Raw genomic sequence first — 20,625 nt, forward strand, 5'->3', positions numbered from 1 at the left:
CTCTCTCTCATTCTCTTTCTCTCTCTCAAATAAATAAATAAAATCTTTAAAAAAAAATTAGAGCAATGGCAAACTACCAAAGCCCATTCAAGAAGTAAACTGAATGGCCCTCTATCTATGAAAGAAATTGAAATTGTAGTTAAAAATCTTCCACAAAGAAAACTCTGGGGCCGGTAGGCTTCACTGGTAAATTCTATCAAACTTTGGAGAAATAAATATTACCAAATCTATATAAACTCTTCCAGACAATTAAGGGTTTTATTCAAAACTCATTTTACAAGGCCAGCATTACTCTGATACCAAAACCAGACAGAGACACTATAAGAAACCTGCAGACCAAGATGCCTCATGATGATGGATTCAAAAATTCTGAACCAATTTTAGGAAATTTATCCCAACAATATAGTAAAAGGACAATCTCAAAAAAGTAAGGGGAGACTATCTCAGGAATACAGAGTTGGTTTAAAATTTTAAAAATCAATGGATGTATCTCACCATGTTAATAGAAAAGCCATAATGATCATCTCAAAAGATGCAGAAAAAGGCATTTGACAAAAATCCCAACATCCGTTCTTGATCTAAAGTCTCAGTGAGCTAGAGAGTAGGAAGGAACTTCCTCAAATGGATAAAGGGAACCTCCAAAAATGAATAATAATGCAGCGGACATCCTATTTAATGGTGAAAGGCGGGAGGGCTCAGACCAGGGCAGGAGCCCACACAGGCAGGAGGATGGAGACAGGGTCAAGAGTGCATGCTCGTGGGCAGGGTGTGGGTGGAGGCTGGCTCCTGCTTAGGTGGCAGAGCCACTGGCCCTCGGGACATGGTGGCTGTCTGATCTCCGCAGACCCCCTCCGTTGTCTCCCCCTGGCCAGCCCAGAATGTCCACTACAAAGGTGGTGTCACTCCAGCTCATCGTACTGTGGTTGGTTATGTCTGCCTCCCCTCTCGGGACAAAGACCTCTTCCTCCTACCCCAGCACTTAGTACTCTACCTGGCACAAGGCAGGCGTGCAATAAATGTTTGTTGAATAAATAAGTACATAAATAAATAAATGGTGAATTTGCTCATTAATTCATGAGTGTGGAGCAAGGGAAGCATTTCAACCTGCCTTAGCCTCAGTGTCAGACCTTCTCCCCACCCCCACCCCCAGCGGACCCCCAGCTCCCACCCTCCTTCTTCAGCCTGCTCTCTCTACCTGGAAGCTGCATCCACGTGGCCAGGCCACGGGGCAGTCGGTGCTGGCGACTCCTGGCGGCTGGCAGCAGGGCCTGACCTAGTTTGGAACTGGCCGAGGTTGACATTGCCACAGCAAATGCAGCTCCTCAGATGGGCTTCGTGTGCCGGGTTCTGAAGCTGGATTCAGCTTCGCATGCCAGAGATTTGGGTAGAGCACTAGGGGCTCAGAGCCCTGTCTCCCCCTGTCCCCCAGGGAGGTGTGAGGGACGTTGCGGAAGGAACCGGGAGCAGGGAGGACTCCTCGAGTCCATTGATTAGTTTACTAATTCATGCATTTTCCAAACTTTTTTTTGGTGCATTTTCTATTTATTAAATATCAGCAATGTAGGTTAAGCACAGAGCTATTGCCAAGAGTCTCGAGGTGATTAAGACATTGTCTCAACCCGGGCGCCTGGGTGGCTCAGTCAGTTAGGCGACTGCCTTCGGCTCAGGTCACGATCCTGGAGTCCCTGGATCGAGTCCCGCATCGGGCTCCCTGCTCGGCAGGGAGCCTGCTTCTGCCTCTGACCCTCCCCCCTCTCATGTGCTCTCTCTCTCTCATTCTCTCTGTCTCAAATAAATAAATAAATAAAATCTTAAAAAAAAAAATTAAAAAAAAAAAAAGACATTGTCTCAACCCTCAGTTACTCGCTATCAAGAGTCAGGGAGAAACATCAATGAACAACCAAAATGAAAGCAGATAATAGTTAAATGAAGATGTGTACCCCCACTGGGTGGCATTTCCGTGGAAGAAGAGGCCAAGGGAGACCACATAGTGGAAGTGGAACTTGAGAGGAGACACAAAGGACAAGCAGCATCTTTCTAGGTGATGACGTTGGGTAACGATCAAACATGGCAGAGGGTCAGCACGTGCCAAGGTCCAAGATGTGAGTGAGCACGGTGTGTCTGGGGTTGCGCTGGTTCCCACCACCAGAGCACAGCCTAAAAGGAGGGAGCAGGGCAAAGCAGGGCTGAACCATGGATGGACCATAGGGACCGTGCTCAAAAGTTAGATGTGGTCCTGTTAGCAATGGGGAGTTATGGAAGGATTGGGAGCAGGGAGGAGACATGGTCAGTATTAGCCTGGTGGATGTGATGCGGGGTGGGGGAGGATGTCAAGGCTGTAGGCAGACAGAGCAGACTAGAGTCTGGATGAGCAATGACAAGGTCTGGGGTAGTGGAGCTGGAAAGGGGGGCTCAGGCCAGACCCCTAGGGCATAGTTAAGAAGGCCTTGGGAGGAGAGGAGGGCATGCAGCCAGGCCCTGCACCCTGGGGCTCAGCTTGCGCCCAGCTCATGCTCTCTGCCCCCCCACCCTCCACTCCTTATTCTGGGTACCCCACAGAGCCATGTGCCCCCCAAAACCACTTTCTTCCACAGGGGTGTGGCTATGAGCCCTCTCTGCTACCCCTTTGTTTTCCAGCCCTGCCATCCTCAACTTCAGACTGTACAGAGGGAAGCGGGGGGGAGTTGCATGGACAAAGCTGAAGCCGAGCCAAGCAAAGGAAAACCATGCCAATGGGTGGGGGACTGCTAGGTGTCCCTATAGGACTAACAGGGTCTTCTTTCAGGAGGCAAGGTCTGAGTTCCTTCCCCATTGCAGTCTACCCTTGTGTCCAGGCTTCTGTTGGGCATCGCCTCTGAGCTGAGCTTACAGAAAAGGACTGATGGGTCCTCAAAGTCTGGACTCTCCCCACCAAACCATGAAATAGGAGCCTGGCCCCCTGGGAAAGCCAGATGGATGTGTGAAGAGGTCAAGGCTTCCGTCCCCCAGTCAAACCCTCGGTCCCTAGGAAGTGGCACCTCCCAAAGGCTGGACACCCAGGAGGCCCTAACTGTATCCCCAGGGGTCAGGAATGCCACCAACTCTGGCATCCAGCAGGAGGAAGGGAGAGAAGGGCAGGCAGCTGATCTCTTGGCTGGAGGGAGTGGGCCCTGAATGCCACTTAATGCAGTATGACACCAGGGCCCCGTGGCAGCATAAATATTCCATGTCATGGTAACTGAATCTGACATCTCCTCCCTGGCACCCCCAACATGCGCCTTCCCTAGCCCTCTCTACCCCCAGACCCAGGGGTCAGGACCAGGCAAGGGGGGCTCCAGCCCCACTGTCCCGGTAGGTTTCGATGATGGGAGCAGGCCTGCCTCTGCACCAGCACGAGGGTGGAGACAGGGACTCTCCCAGGCCTGTGGGTCAGCTGGGACAGAGCCGCACAGGTATGGGAGAGGGACCAGGAGAAGACAGGTCCATTGATACAACTGAGGCAGGTGAAGAAAGGCCATTTGATGTAATAGAGCCCTGGAAGTAAAAGACCCAGGCCTCATCCCAGCTGGGACGCTCACTATGGGCAATCTCTTCACCTCCCTGAACCTCAGTATCTTCATTTATAAAGGGGGTAAATAATATCCCTACCATGTAGGGTTCTTATAGAAGACAAAGTAGATATCAAGGGGAGAGCTCATTGAAAAGAAAATGCTAGGCAAACGTCAGTCAAGGTTAGGAAGAGATGAAGCTAGATCCTGTGGCAGTGTGAATGGCAGGGCAGAAGGCAGCCAGGCTAGGCAGGAGAGCCAAATTCTCTGTCCCAATGAAGAAAGGTGGGTATGGGGGCAGGGCTGAGACTGCTGTGCCGGTCTGGCTCCATCCCCTGACCAGGGAATGGTCAGGGACCAAGACTCTGGGGGCTCACCCTCCCCACGTCAATACACTGTGCCTTCCCACAGTCTTTCTCAGCCCTCTCAACTGAAGGAGCCAGCAGTGATCAGGCACGGGGTGCCCCAGGGCCACAGACACCCCATCACCGAGACCACCCCCTGGGACAGCTTTAGAATCACCGTGACCTTCAAGAACCCAACCATCCTTCTTGGGGAAACCATCCTATGAGTTAAAATATACCCAGTGGAACTAGGTAACATAGCTGAGTACCCATGACATGCCCAGTAGGAACAGTGGCAGTACTTACTAGCATGGGGACAGCCCTGCAGATGTCACAAAGCACCTCCTCGTGTACTGACCTCCTTCATCCTCACTGCAGCCCTAGCAAGTCCGTGCTAAGTTACTATCCCCATTTCTCAGGTGAGGAAACTGAGGCTCAGAGACTCAACCTATTGCCTAATCTCACACAGCTGTGCAGCAATGGGAGCCCAGCTCGGAGCTCCCTCTCATGCCACCGCAACACCAGTCAGCCAAGACCACCTGAGCACCTGCTCGGTGCGGGCATCGGGGGGCTGCAGGTGATACGGAGATGCATGCAACACCCGCCCTCCGGGACAGAGCAAGAACCATGGAGCACAGAATCACACCATTGTCCACCAGGAAGGGGCTTTGGCTGTATCTTAACTCGGGTCCCATGCTGCATAGGTGAGGAAAGCGAGGGGTCAGCAAACATTTTCTGTAAAACCCCAGAGAGTGACTATTTTAGGCTTTGCGGCCACATATGTCTCTGCAGCCTATTATTCTTTGATTATTTTTTTATTTTTTACAACCCACCCCTTTAAAAATGTAGAAACCTTTCTTAGTTTGAGGGCTATACAAAATAGGCTGGCTGCAGGCGGGATTAGGCCCACAGGCCATAGTTCTCCACTAGGGGACCACACGTCCGGTTGCTTCCTGGGCTGGGGTTCAATCAACCAACCAACCAGTTCTTCGAGCACCTGCTACATTCCAAGCACTGTGCCATGAGCCAGAGGGACAGGGAATGTCACATAATCCATGCCCTAAGGTTGCCAACAGTAGGTGGGGAAGACAGACAGGTAAGGAATTCACAACCCCTGCAGTATGATGGGAGGCTATGCTGGGCAGGACATCGGGAGCAGGGTCTCCTGCATGCCGCCCCCTGCATGGTGGCAGACGTTAGTATTTACTCTCCATGGCCCTCCCTGCCAGGTCTATGTGTCACATGGGGGCAGTGACCTATGTCCATGCTCTTCACGACACCACCCCCAGCACCCAGGACGTGCCTGGCAGAGAGGAAGCCAGCAGTATTTGCTGAATGAATGAATGAATAAACGAGTAATGACAACCACAGAGCTACGGCTAGGGTAGGGTGGCTGGTGAGAGCCACCAGAGGAATCCGAGAGACTCAAGGATTGTTCACCCTGTCCCCCTCAATTGTTGAACAGAGTGGGCTGATTGAGCCTAGAAATACAGCCCCAGGCACCAGAAGCCTTCTGCTCCATTCTCTCTCCACCCCCCTCCACCCTCCCCCTACCCTGGGCCTCCGCTGACTCACAGCAGCCGCTAATCACACCCCAGTCAAGCATGCTTAATTAAGCCCCAGTTACCCACAGCTTCCTAGCAAGAGGAAAGATGGGACTCCAGTCGCGTGCCAGGCCAGAGGGGGCTGGGCCGGGTGTGGGACTGGCGGGGAGACGCACACAGAAGACAGCAAGTCATTCCCTGGGAACCTGCCATAGAGATGGTAATAGTAATAAACAATAACGACGATGCAGCACCTGCTCGATGCCAGGCGCGGCTCTAATGCTTTCTGTGTATTAACCGAAGCCTCTTCATAGCAAACTCGTGACATAGCTCCATTTTACAGGTGAGGGAAATGAGGCTCAGAGAAGCTACATGACTTGTCCAAGGTCACACATGCCAGGAAATAACAGAGGTGAAAGGACTCTCCTTTTCCCGTCTTCCATATTCAGAGACAGGAAGGGCTGCCCGGTCCAGAGCCCTGACCCCACTGGCCTGGGCTCCTCCAGGTGGGAAAGCCATCCCGACTCATACACAGGGATGCAATTCCATTTTTAACTCAACTCACACCTGTCATACACTGACTATGTGCCATGGGGCCCGGGAGACAGCAGTTGAAGAGACAGTCCCTCCTGCAGGGAGCTCGCAGACCAGGGGGTCTCGCACATGGCCACCGTGGGAACAGCGCAGATGCACATCCTGGTGCCTGGGACCAAGGCTGGGGTAGAAAAGTAACCTTTACGGAATACCTACTATGACCAGACACTCCGTACTTTGCCTTCATAACCTATAATTGCACACGTATTGGGGGGACCCTCTGTTGCTAGTGTTACTGGCACTCATGATTACTCCCCACTAGACATATACTCCGCACACAAACCCAGGCTCCCGGAGTCTGGCACAGTGCCGGGCATAAAGCTCGTGCTCAGTAAGCAGTTTTTAAATAAGTGAGTGTACGAAACATATTTCCTGCCCTCAAGGAACTTGCAGCCCTGGAGGGGAAATAGAGGCACAGACAGATGGTTGCAATTCAGTGTGATGAATGCAATAGGACCGAGAAGACACAGGGTGCTTGGGAGCAGGGAGCAGGCATCCACCTGCAGCAGGGGAGCTGGGCGCGGTTTCCCAGAGCAGTGGGTACTGCAGCCAGGTCCTGAAGAAAGAGCGGGATCTTCCTGGGAAGATGGGGGTCCGCAGAGCTGCGAGCCCTGGAAAAGCGTGGAGATGTGACCCACCAGCTCTGTTAGACACGATCAAAGTGGCTTCATGAGGCTGAATTTTGGGTGGGGATGGGCATGGGGAGGGACACGAGAGACACTGCTGGAGAGGGGCTGGACCGGATCTCAGAGAATGTGTGGAAGCAGGTGAGCTTGGGGCAAGCAGACCAAGTGGTGGAGGCTGGTGAAGGATGCTGAGTGCTCAAAGGGAGCAGAAACGGTGAGCATGGGCAGGTGGGCAAGAAGAAGGAGAAAAGCTACACTGAGTGCACACAGAACTGAGTGGCCATGTCGCTGTGAAAGGAGAGAGGCCACATGAGCTCGTAGAGTCCCAGGCTCCTCCCACCTGAGATGGGGATAAGATGGTCCACGCAGCAGGGTCATCGTGAGCCTCCACGGAGTCAGAGACTATAAAGGGCCGCACAGGGTCCCACTGGTGGTAGGCAGCTTTTCCCTCGGTGCCTTGCTGTCCCTTTATGCCTCGGCTTACCCTCTGGCAGCACCCAGCAGAGCCACGCTCAGAGGGAAAGAGCACTGCTGGGATAGGAGCAGTCTCCTGGGCTTCCAGCCGCACCTGCGTGCCCAAGACATGTGCCCTGGCAGTGGAGTGGGGCGTCCTGCCCAGAGCAAGTCTGCCCCGTCTGTAGGAATCCAGGTCCCAGGCGGATCAAACCTGCTCAAACCTGGCTGCCCATACAGAGTCTTCTTTCTGAACCAGAAAAGCAGCACATCTACTCATTCATCTCACAGAGCCCACGGAGAAAACAGAAGCCACTCTAGGCCTTTCAACCAGAGGGATTTAAATCAGGGATTTGGTTGTAAAGTAACAGAGGAGGCAGGACACCCCAGAGATCAGCAACAACGGGAAGCCACCCCCTCCCACAACCTTCTGCTGGAAGGGGAAGGCCGTGTCCCAGGAGCCCGGGAGCTGAGGCCACCACACAGAAGCTGGAACCGCCACAGGCCTGCCAGAGGGAGCTGGCCCCATGCGGGGCTGTTCAGCAGCAGCCAAAGAGGAGATACAGATGCTGCAGAGACCTGGCTGGACACAGAGAGGGAAGAAATACTCTGGCTTATCCTCCATCTCCTTCCACTGCCCCTGATTGGCTGGACCTATCCAGAAGACAGTAGGTGAGGGAGTCTGGGAAGTGTAGTTCTTGTGCCACAAACAAGATAGAGAAAGGCAGGAAATGGATCTGGGAGCAACTGGCAAATGATCAGCACACTCATTCATTCTTTCACTCACTGACCCATTCAGTAAACACTGGTTGAGCACCTAGGTGCTGGGGAGATCATGACAAACGAGCACTCTGGGGCCTGTCCCCACTGAGCTGAAAGTCCAGCGACACCTGGACTGTACCCCCCCCCATGCCCACAACACCTGCCCAACTGGCCTTGGTAGGGGGGTTGGTGTAGAGCTTCAGGGGGCCCCTGGGAAGCTTCTAGTGTGCGGAGTAGATGAAGCCGGGCTCTGCTTAGGCTGCGGATTTGGAGGAGCTGGAGCTCAGCGGCTGAATGAATCCCAGCTTTTCCCAGCTGAAAGCTCACAGCTCAGAATGAAATGTCTCCAAAAAGGGAAGAAAACCCTGAAATCCCCCTGTTTGTCTTTGGAGCCTGGGAAGCGAGGATCTAATGAACATGAAACGTGCGGGCTGCTCAGAAGTTGTCTTTGAAACCTCCCCAGGCCGGCTTTGTCAAGGAGCAGCATTGCCTTTCAAAGCCGCCCGGCTCCAACTTCCCTCTCCTCCTTCCTGGGTAGCAGGCAGCAGCTAATTAGCCAGAGATGTTAAACGCTCCCTAATTCCTCGGAGAAGTCCGAGGGCTTCTGGGGGGACTGGTAGCAGGGTTGGCAAGCTGAGTACTTCCACTCCTCCTATCCCCCAACCCCGTGCCGGCCCCTCCCCTGCCAGCAGGCTCCCAGCCTGGGCCCTCCTGGCTCTCCTCCTCCTCCTCCCAACGCCCTCAACACTGGCCTGTGCAAAAAGCACCACCTCTGCTTCCTGAAGTCTTATCATCTGGAGTCCGAGGCCACCTCTTCCAAGAAGACTCCCTAGATGTACCACGTGAGTGACGACCAGCCACACCCTAAGTCTTTGCCCTCCTCGGGGTCCTCCTGCACACCCCTCCTCATTCATACAGGCCCAGGCTGCTGCCCTCACTGCCCACCATCCAGTGCAGCCTCCCGGAAGAAAAAGGTCTCCAAGCTAGCCAGTCCCTGAGTATTCCTGCCAGCCCAGGGGAAGGAGAGGTAACAGGCAGGACTATTCCAGAGCTTCATCATATAGATGTTTACAGACAGGTCACCCAAAGTCGTAGCCCGAGATCGTGGGTAAGACACGCCCCTCTCTGGGCCTCAGTTCCTCATCTGTAAGACAAGAGGGTTGTACTAGCCCAGCGCTTCTCACCCCGGAACAGGCACCAGAATCACCTGGAGGCTTAAGCCTAGATCACCAGCCCCCGCCGCCCCCCGCCCAGCTTTCTGATTCAGCCGGACTGGGGCGGGGCCTCCGGAAAATTTGCATTTCTAATAGGGTTGCAGGTGGTGCTGCGGCCTCTGGGACCACACTGGAGAGCTCACGGGGAGATGGATGGATTTTAAGCTGTATTTGTCAAAGCTCCAAGGAGCCAAGGCTCCAAGGCGTTGCAGCAAGCTCGCTCACTCAAGGGGCATGTGCGAGTGGTGGGGGGGGCTGGGGGATGCTGAGTAGGCTGGCCCCCAGCCCCCACCCACCGAACCCAGAGCACTTTGGCTTGACCAGTGTTGTTTGCCGGCCCAGTTAAGAGTTGGTCAGAACCGAGGTTCCACGCTTTAAGTGAAGTGTTTTGAGACCGGTCAACTAGATTAGCAGTCAGGGCAGTCCCTTCCAGCGCTGAAGTTCCAGGGTCCCCTGCTCATCCCCTGTCCCCTCTTAGGCTTCTCCTGCTTCCCATTTCTTCTTACGTTCAAGGATGGGGGCAGCAAGAATAAGGCTGAGGATTCAGGACTTGACTCTTAGGAGAGGGGGTGTGGGAATGGTGGGGAGGCTGGTGAGTGCCCGGGTCATTGTCATTGGAAGGCACATTTCAACCCAGAGATGCACCTCAAGGTGGGGTGTGGTGTGTGTGTGTGTGCACGTGCTTGCGGCCCCCACTCAGCAAAAGGCCCTGAGGCCCAGATGAGTTGGAGAAGTTCCTGGAAAACATGCAGTAGCTAAGCTGCATTTGGATGTGTGCATGTGTGTGTGTTTCATGTTTGCATGTATGTCAGTGCGTACAAATGACTTAACTGCAAGGGATTTTAACTGAAATGATTAGGGTGTAGACAGATTCTAAATAGAGCAGAAGTCTCCTAGAATCTCAACATTTTGGAACGAAACCAAAGACCATCAGTTCCAAACCCCTCGCACATCTGATGAGAAACGGAGACTCCTCTGGAGCGAGCACCAGGGCTCCCTAACTCCTGGGTCAGTGCTCACACCCCGCCATGTGGGTGTCAAAGCCTCTCCCACGTACCAGAATGACGTCAGCTGAAATCAATGAAACATCATGGCAAATGGACAAAAATGTTCACAGAAAAGAATCCAAGGCAAATAAATCCCTTCCCAGCCCTGCCTGCCCCCACCCACATCGCCATTCCTCCGGCAGCGGCTCCTGGGGATGCCACTTGCAGGAGGGGCCTGCCCAGCCCTGCAGCCCAGGGGGGGAGCCTGCAAAGAGAGCAGTGAGGACAAAAACAAGAGGAGAAAGAGCCCAGACCCATTAAAGATCAGTGGGGTTCTCTGGGACCCAGAGATGTGCAGGGATTGGAGAGAAAGAAAGACCAGCTGAGAAGCAGGGGGCAGACAGAAGGGTGTATGTGTGTGTGTATATGTGTGTGTGAAGGAGACACACAACAGAGAGACTATCACCCTGGGCGTATGTTTGTGCAAACCCAAGAGAAGCCAACAGACAGCAGAGCTCCTATGAAAGCTGAGGAGGAACACACACACACACACACACACACACACAGACTGAATGAGGGTGGGGCTGGGAACAGGAGAGCCAAGGTGAGTGCCAGGAAGTGAAGCCTGTCAGAGCGAGCCAGGGTGCAGGCCTGTTTGTGTCTGATGGGCTGTGTGACAAAGGACGACAGCGTGTCTGTGCATGTGTGAAATCGGGGCATGCCCGGGGGACCTGGAGGGACAACGAGGAGGACAGGCCACGGCATTCCACAGTCAGCAGCCCACCGGGCTGGATGCCACTGACCGAGGTGCTCTGGGCCCCCAGCGTCCCCTTCCCCTGGACAGCCTTCCCCCTGTGGCTGCTCAGGTCCTCTCCTGCCTTCACCTCCCACGCTCGCCACCCCACCCCTCTGCCTGGGAATCTCCTCCTTTCTCCCCAGGAGTGAATGTCCCTGGCATATGACAGTCTCCCAGCCTGGGACAAGTGTCTCTGCTCTCGGTACAGCAACCACCAAATACCTGTCCACCCCCCACACCCACTTCTGTCTCCCAGCACCAAACACAGGCCTTGAGTTACACAACCCACCTTCAGATTCTGTCTCTCCCTCTTCTATTGTGTGACCTTGGACAAGTTACTTAGGCCTTTCTAAGCCCTACTTTCTCCGGTTTAAAAAAAAAAAAAAAAAAAAAAACACAACACAATAGAGTTCCTATGAGAAACAAAGGAGATAACATACGTGAAGCCCCTGGCACTGTGCCAACCATGGAGTGGTTACTAGTACTTTCCAGTGTCTCTGGCTCATGCCCCCAGGGGTAGGTTTTTGTCTCAGAGCCGCCCAAATTGCACCACCTTCTTGAAATCCTCAAACTGGAAGTACCTTAGAAGTCACGAGGTCCAAGAGCCACCTCAAGCCCACAACGCTCACAGAGGTGTAATGTGTATTAATAATGGAGCCAAGACCAGATTACAGATCTGCTTCCTACCAACAGCCTTCGGCTTTCTGCCATCAGCCAGAGCCAGAGGATTTCACAGTGGTATTCTTGGAAGATTGGTTCCCATGGGTCTGGAGGTGACATGGAGCCCCAAAGTGTGGGCAGGGCAGAGGGCAGAGGAGGACAGAGCCATGCCTCCCTCCAGAGTCCTGAGCAATTCAGCTCTGGCCCCCGATTTGCATTCCCGCTTAGCAAAGCCAAAGCTCTGCAGAGAACAGGATCCCCTCCCAGATTCCCCCCGCCACCGGCACTTGAAGGCAATTTAGTGCCCATCCGTGGTCCCTCTCATATGTCCCTTGGGGGGTTAGCCCCCACCAATAGTAAGGGATCAAAGGATTTCCCCAAACCACACACTGTCCTCTCCCTGAAAGAAAGGATCTCAAGTTATTACAGCCTTGTCCATCTCATGGTATTTCTGTAGCACAGACTGGTGCCAAGGAGGCTATAAACCTGGCCCTTTATCCCAGCTCCGTGTCCTTATCACACCTCAATCACGGCCAACAGGATCAACAGTGCTAGTGCTGGTAGGACTGTGCCCAAACATGCCCTCCTCCCTGGAGGACAGGAATCCCAGGAGAAGAGTTAATCTGGCTGCCAAAAGGACACCAGAAGTCACATCCCTCGTGTTTGTTTATCAGGGTTCCTGGGACAGGAAGTCTAGTGCATGGGCAGGAGATGACCATGGCAGGGGCAGGTCTGGCCAGAAGAGAGAGCAGGACATGCCAGGAACCCCGCAATTGGGAAGAGAAATGCTGAAGGGATGCAGGAATATCAGGCAAGAAGTGGGTATGGCTGGGGGGCTGATGAGTAGAAGCATTTCCACACTCACCTTCTTCGCCTCCTGCCTGCAGTGACAAAACAGTCCCCAGACCCCCACCCCGCTGGCAGGGCTTCCGGGGACAGAGGAGGCCTGGGAGGAGGCAGAGACCAGGGCAGGGAATTCAGGGATTCGGGCGCCCATTGCACTTCCTTATCCTAGACAGAGGGAACCAGGAACCGTGGCAAGCTAGAGGGCCCTGCAAGCACAGGAGCCCCCTACCCTTCAGCACCTGGTTGGGGAGGGGGCAGACGATGGGAGGGGACTTCCTCCAAAAAGCTCTTCATGATCGCCTGTCCCTCTGCAGATAAACAGGGGCCCGTCATGTCCTGCTCATGGGGACCATGTGGCCAAATCTACAGGAGTTACACCATTCACTCCCTCCCCCAAAACCCATTTGTCCAAATGCAGAATACATTACAAATGTGTAATATTGTTCATTAATTCATTCCTTCAGAGAATCAGTATAGCACCACAGCTAAGAGCATGGAATCTGGAGCCAAACCAGATGGCTTAAATCCCAGCTCCACCAGCTGTTGGCTGTATTACCTTGGGCAAGTTACTTAACCTCTCTGTACCTCAGTTTCCTGATCTGTAAAATAGGGATAATATTAATAACTACCTCATAGGAGTATTGTGAGGTTTAAATGGGTTAATATGTCAAGTGCTTTATGGCTGGCACATAATAAAAGCTAAATAAGTGCTTGATGTAATTATTATTTATTCAGTCATCAAAATGTTACTGAGCACTGACTGCGTGGTAGGTGCTATTTCAAACCCTAGGATCCCATGGTGAGCCATCCCGACATGGAGCTTACATTTTAGTGAGGGAGACAAACATTCAATAATCACTTAAAAAAAGAAAAGGGGGGGGCGCCTGGGTGGCTCAGTGGGTGGAGCGTCCAACTCTTGGTTTCAGCTCAGGTCACGATCTCAGGATTGTGAGATCGAGCCCCGCCTTGGGCTCCACGTTCAGCGTGGAGTCTGCTTGAGATTCTCTCTCTCCCTCTGCCTCTGCCCCCCACTCGTTCTCTCTGTAAATAAATAAATAAATAAATAAATAAATAAATAAATAAACAAACAAACAAACAAAATCTTTTTTTAAAAAAAATGAATATTTACAAATCGTAATAAGAGATATAAAGGCAAAGAATAGAGAATTCTGAGAACACGTAATAGGGGACCCAACAGATTTGCGGGTCAGGGAAGGCTTTCAGGCATGAGGTTTATCTCGCTCTTCCCCTCTGAGCCTGACCACCCTGCAGGAGCCACTGACCATCAGCAGGCGCCCACCAAGGACAGAGCCCATCTGCGCCTTCACAGGTCTGGCTGTGGTGGAGACTCTGTTGGCCCTCCGTCTGAGAAGCCCAGGCAGGGCCGAGGCCCCATCACCTGCTCCCACCACCACCCCACTTCTGGACCTGCAGTGGCCTGGGAACAGAACCACAAGTCCTGCTCTGGTTCCTCACATCGTCCAGCCGAGAGCAGACACTCTTCCTATGGAATTTCCTGGCATACTCTGGCCACTCTGAAGGTCATGGCCATTTGTCAGGAGGCCTCCCCTTGTCCTTAGAGACTGTCCTAAATCTGTCTTCAGCCAGAAAGACAAAGCCACGTCCTGGGCCAGATCCTTTACAGTTCAGCTCGCAAATGTGTTCAGCTGTCTCGTGCAATCATCACGGCATCTCTAGGAAGTCGGTATTGAGATTATTGACATACCTATCTTGTAGGTAAAGAAACAGGCTCCCAAAGCTTAAGCCACTTTTCCGAAGTCATACATTATTATTAGTGGAACAGCTAGGACCCCAGCTGAGGCCTTCTTGACTCCAGACCCTGCAGTCTTAAAACAACATAATATGGTCTTTTTAATAACATGAGCAATAATAATTTATGCAATAGCTAATATTTAGAGAACACTGACTATGTGGCAGGTATCACTGTAAACTGAAATCACTCAACGCCCATGATAACCCTCTGAAGTAGGTACTATTGTTAATCTCCTGTTACAGGTCAGGAAACTGAGGCACGGAGAGGTTAAGCCAGGTGCCCAAGGCCAGTTAGATGAGTCCCGAGGCAGAGATGCCGAGTTGAGAGTCGCAGAATGGTGGAGATGGGAGCGTCCTTAGCAGCCCCGGGCTGAAGGCCCAGAGGAAGGGACAGATGGTGAGTCACAGTGGAGCCCCCCTGTGCCTGGGCAGAGCCCATGCCGCTCCCCACACTGCCTCTCTCACCCATCTGTCTCCAGGTATCCGGGGGTCTCAGCTTCCCTTGTGACCTTGCCCTCCACCACCCCCCTCTGGTCCCCCGTGAGACCCAGGGCCTCGGCACGGCCTTGTCCGACTCTGTCTCCCATCAGCACTGGACATAGCATCGGGCCCTTTGACCCTGTCGCCAGCCCCCCTCTGCAGCCAAGTCAGTGAACGAAGAGGACCAGCTGATGGCCACCTCAGAAGCCTTGGGGCAAGGCGGCCCCTCCTTTCCACTTGGGTCTTTCTCCAGAAGGTGACTTCAACCCAGCACACTGGGCCTATCCTAAAAAAAAAAACCAGACCCCGGGGAGGGGTGCCCCTTGCAGGGCTGCCTCTGTCCTGGATATTCCTGCCCCCCTACCAGAGAAGTCTCTGTCCTCCCAGGGCCCCTTCAGGGCCAGCCCTCTCTCCACGGTGCCCAGGCCCATCTCAGCCTTTCTCACAGGGCATGGGGTGAAGGACGAGGGCGAGGGGGCGACTAAAGCCTGCCAAGGACCCAAGAAGCTGGAGAATTATTTTTGCTTTCGTCCATGTGCCCACAGCACCAACCTGCTGCTGCCCCCAGAATGCCATGAGGTCCTTACTACTTTGGTCTGCACCCTTTCAGAGGGCTTAGTCTCTGTCCCTGCGGACAAAACCAGGGGAAGGGTTTGATCAGGAGTTGCCCGTGGCGGGGAAGTGGGAAGCCCTTGCTTCTGGCTGGGTGATGCGGGAGCTCAGAGGGAGAGGAGGTGGGCACAGGCAGGGGCAGGCCCAGCAGCCTGCTGTCTGCCCCGCAAGGTGACCTGCCATTGTCGCTCTCCCTCCCCCGGCCCCCCTGGGACTTGATACTCCAGAGGCCTCCTGTGGAGGACAGAGCCAAGTAGGAAGAGAAAGGAGCGTGGTGTGCAGTTAGAAAGGCCCCACCGACCAGATGCTGACTCTAGCGTCCCTGGGATGGAAAAGCAAGGCCTGTGGGGAGTGGGAGAGGGGGCCGCGGATCCTGTTGAGGTGATGCCCTCCCTCCCAGTTGCTCAGAAGCATCTAGACCAGGCCTTGTGCTGAGCTGGCATGTTTCTGCCTCCCAGCTGGACCACAAAATAGAAGGAAACATCTATAAAGTTCCTGAGCCGCAGCCCTGCCAAGGGGCTGCTGTTCCCCCTCTAATTGGTCTTAATTTCCATGATTTGCAGGTCCCAGGCTCACTGAGGGCCCATTCCCCATCGTGATGGATAGGCAGGAATAGTCAGCCTGGTGAACCAGCCCCCGCGGGCTCTGGGTTGATCTAGCAGGGTCCTATGGGGTGCAGGACAACCCAGTCCTCCACCCAGGCTCACCCAGAGCCCCCGGCCCTAAGCCCACTAGAGCACGATTAACCTCTGCGGGACGGGGCCCCTCCCTTCACACACACAGCGATAGGATGTGGAAAGAGAACGGACTTAGAACTGGGGCTCAGACTAAGATCCGTCCCATCCTCCTGAGAGCCCCTCCCAGGGCCCAGCACATAGTAGATGCTCAATAAACACATGTTGCTCCACGGGTTGGCTGATCTAGGGGGACTTGACCTTACACCATGTCAAACTTGGATGCCTTCTGCCACCTGCTCTCTGGTTCCGCTTTTGTCACAGTGACTGAAGTATAACTCTGGAGTCAGGCTGCCTTAGTCTGAATCCCAAATACATGTGTCCTGGCAAGGTGATCTTGGGCAATTACTTAGCTTCTCTGGGCCTCAGGTTTCTTATCTTTAAAATGGGGGTAATAGCACTACCTACTTCACCGGTCCATTATATAAAGAAGTATGCTCTGGGAGCACAATAATGGATCCCAAAGACGTCCATGCCCTAATCCCCGGGATCTGTGACTGTTACATTACATGGCAAAGGGATTTTGCGGAGGTGTTTCAATTAGCCCTTGAGATGGAGAGATTATCCTGAATTATCCAGGTGGGCTCAACCTAATCACATGAGTCCTTAAGAGCAGAGAGTCTTTCCTGGCTGGGTTAGGGAGAGACGTGTCAGCGGAGGAAGCACCAGGGAGAGGCAGTTGTTCCTGGATTTGAAGACGGAAGAAGGGGACACAAGCCAAGGAACACAGGCCTGTGGAAGCTATAAAAGGTAAGAAAATGGGGGCGCCTGGGTGGCTCCGTCGGTTAAGCGGCTGCCTTTGGCTCGGGTCATGATCTCAGAGTCTTGAGATCGAGCCCTGCATTGGGCTCCCTGCTCAGCGGGGAGTCTGCTTCTCCCTCTCCCTTTACGGCTCCCCCAGCTTGTGCTCTCTCGCTCATGCTCTCTCTCAAATAAATAAATAAAATCTTAAAAAAAAAAAAAAGGTAAGAAAATGGGATCACCCCTGGAATCACCAGAAAGTACTGTAGCCCTTCCTGCACCTTAATTTTTAGCCCAGTGAGACCTGTGTCAGACTTCTAACCTACAGAACTACAAGCGAAATCTGTGTTGCTTTAAAGCACTAAGTCTGTGGGCATTTGTTACAACAGCAACAGGAAGCTCATACGTCCTAGCGTGTGAGTCTGGCAGGGAGTCAGAGCTCAGTGTCAGCTCTGTACTCTGTTGTGTCACCATCATCACCACTGTTCTAATACGAGCCAGAGGACACACTGTGGCTTCCTTCCATCCCCGGGGCAGCTGCCTATCCAGCAAGAGCCTCTCAGAGCCGGGATCGCACTCAGCTAAGCATCGGAGAGTAAATGCAAGGTCGCCAGGGAGCAGGGAACATTCTCAAAACACAGTGTCACTTGGCACAGCGGTCCTGTGAGCAAGACAGATGATTGCCCCCCCCGCCGTGTTCCCTTTCTTTTAAAGAACAGCAGGGGTGACCCCCGCTCCCCGCCCCGGGAGAGTGGGGAGGGGCTGCCTGGTATTCCCAGCCACATCCCCAGCCAAGTGAAAGGGAGGCTCGCCCCTTCCCCAATCCCCCCAAGCCTGCATACCTCCCCTTCCTCCTCACCCCCAATTTTCTTCCTCGGCGACACCCCACATTCTCCCCAGGTACTGAGAGGCCTCAGAAGTCTGTCCCTACTAGATCTCTTTCTTCTCAAGAGTCAGTGAGGCCCAACTTGGTACCGGGCATAGTCTTCAGCCTCGGACCAGACTAAACCCAGTGCAGGCACCAGACTGCCCAACAATGTCCACAGAACGCCCCATCTCAGGGGACAAGAGGACAGGGAGAGCCACCGCTCCCAGGGGTACCCTGACCTCAACCCCAGGGCCCATCCCATGTGGTTGCCCACTGCCCGCTGAGACCTGCCCCCCTACATCCCACCCCCGAAACCTCCCTTTCTGTCTGCAGGTCAGCTTCCTGCAGGCGTTTTCCCACTGCTCCCTGTTCAGCATTCGCTGGCAGCTCATGGGCCACGGGACCTCCCTTTGTTCCTCCCTCCAGCCCCCAACCTACAATCTCACTTTCTGATAAAGAAATTCCCTTTAGCACCACCACCCCAACTCTGACCAACCATAGGGAGCCAATCTGCGTGGGCACCTTGCAGGGCCACTACTGACCCATGTTGTGCCTCTGCACAAATTAGGAAAACGTGCCCTTTTCCCCAGGTAGACACAGGCCCCGCCAGTGCATGGCCTGGTGAGAAGAGCATAGACCGGGTTTTACCTCTTGGTAAAGTGTCCTTTGCACAATGCGCAACCTGCCCACCTGTGCACAGCAGCCCTGTTGGACAGACCACAGAGAGTATACCCACTGAAGGGGCCCGATAGACCCCCAAGTCTTAACCCCTCATTTGAGAAGTGAGAAAGTGGACACCCAGAAGGATAAATTACCCAGGGTAATTTATCCAAGGTCACACATCAAGCTGGGGGCAGACCCAAGGCCAAAGATCCAGGTGTCCTGATTCCCAATCTAGTGTCTATTCCCTCAGCTACTCTCCCCATGCCTCACTCCTGGGGACAGATGGCAAAGCCAAGACAGCAGGAGAGCTCCTGAAAGCGGTGCCCAGGGAAGCCCTCCTGCACTAATTAGAAGAGAAATGATAACCTCATCCCAATTTCTGTCTAGACATAAAATTGAACATAAAACTCTCTGAACCGTGTACTACCTAACCCTTGGCTGGTGTGGAACGTAAATACAGATCGTCCCTATTCATTTCCCATCCACCAATCACATTTATCCTATGTTACTTCACTGTGAGTATGTCCCCTATGTCCATCTAGGCTTGATGTCTTAATTTCTTGTCCAGAATTCCCACTAACCTCTAACATCACCAAGCCAGAAAAGCTGGGGAAGATACACACACACACACACACACACACACACACCTTCTCTCTGTCTCTGTCTCTCTGTCTCTCTGGCTGGTGCCTGCGATTACAGTGTGGCGATAAAATTCAGGCAGAACCAGACCTCCTGGTTTTGAGACCTGCTTTTGCCACTTCTTGGCGGTAAGATCACAGGCAAATGCTTTAACTACTCTGTGCCTTAGTTTCCTCTTTAATACCATTAGATAACATCAGGCATGACTTCATAGAGGTTTATGAAGATCATGAGAGTGGATATTTGTGCCACACTTAGCACAGTGCCTGGCTAATAGCGAGCACCCAGCAAATACTGGCTGTAACTATATTGGGTTGCTGTTTTTGACACCTTGTCCTGGCCCTGTTTCCCTGAAGTCTGGGGAGGGGGTGGGGGAGGGCATTGTCTAGGCTGCCTGGCACAGTCTCCATCTCAGTATCCCAACTGACAGAGCGGGGCTGGACTGCCTTGGTAAGTAGTGATCTCCCTGTCACTGGGAGCAATCAAGCAGAATCCGGATGAATATTTGGCATAGATGTGGCAGAATGGGGTAGGAGGTGGTGAGAAGAGCAGAGAGGTCTCTTTCAAAGTCCCTTCAAACTCAGATAGACTGAGTAAGTGAATAAATCCACATCTCTAGGCACCCATGTGGGCACAGACTTGCCCACAAATGGGGACACACGAACAAAGGCACACTCTCCACATCAGCTCCGCGGACTAGAAGGGAGTGTTTCCAGGCAAGCCAGCAGCCGGGCCCAGCCCCTGCCCCAGCCAATTTCTGTGCACACATAGATATCCAGGTGGCAAGCAGGAGGTTTGAGGGAGGCGCCAAGTGGGATGTCAAAGAGCCTGTTTCCTGCCACTCCCAGTTCTCTATTTACAGGCACCAACTGCCAACCCCCGACCCCATCTCCACTGCTGCCCAGCTCTGAGACTCTCAGACAGGATGGGGGGCAGGGAGCAGGAGTTGGGCAAGGTAAGGCACCTGGGGCAGTCCTGGCAGCCCTGGCCTCTAAAGGGTCAGGGTGCCCAGAATTCAGATGCTGTGAGAGGTAAGGATTTCCTTATCAGAGAAGTGATGAAGCAGGAGGTTGTAGAAGGGTCAGGAGCCCTGCCTCCAGCCAAGGCTCAAATCCAGTTCCACCCTCTAGGAGTAGGCTAAGAAGAGAGACTCAGGGAATCCTGGCTAGCAGAACTATTCCTGCCCCTGCCTTCTCCCGTCTCCCACCCCACCGCGCTCGGCCCCCCAACACTTCCTCTGGGTGCTGTGTGCCATCTATTAGCCATTCTACAGAGAGCACTGAGAAACCAGAGTGGCAGCCTAGTCAAACCTTCCTATCAGCCTGGGATGCATTACTGCATATTATTTGTCTTTGCAGCAGCTGCGACAGCGGTTCTTCGTTCCTAACAATATTAGGTATTAAAAAGGGCCCCTAAGTGCCACGTACATCTTTGCTGAGAGAGGACAGCACGCTTGGGGGGCGGGGCGGGGGAGGCCAGCCTCTGGAATGAACCATTCGCTGCGGATTCGTCCAGAGGTGGATGGTGGTTGCAGAAATTAGGCGCGGGGGGGGGGGGGGGGGGGGGGGGGAGGGAGGAAGAGAGGGAGGAGGGGGTGAAGCGCAGAGCTTCCCCCCTCCCCCCGGCCTCCTCGCCCTCCACCCCCCAAGAGTGCTGGGTGCTGCAGGAGGTGGCACGTGTGTGTGTGTGTGTGTGTGTGTGTGTCCGTGTGCGTCCCCTCCAGCTTTCCTACCACAGCCCGGCTACTCTTCCCAATCAATGTC

The sequence above is a fragment of the Mirounga angustirostris genome, unplaced genomic scaffold (genome assembly GCF_029215605.1).
Source record: "Mirounga angustirostris isolate CCGP_5_RB_7025 unplaced genomic scaffold, mMirAng1.0.hap1 SCAF_13, whole genome shotgun sequence".
Lineage (NCBI taxonomy): Eukaryota > Metazoa > Chordata > Mammalia > Carnivora > Phocidae > Mirounga > Mirounga angustirostris.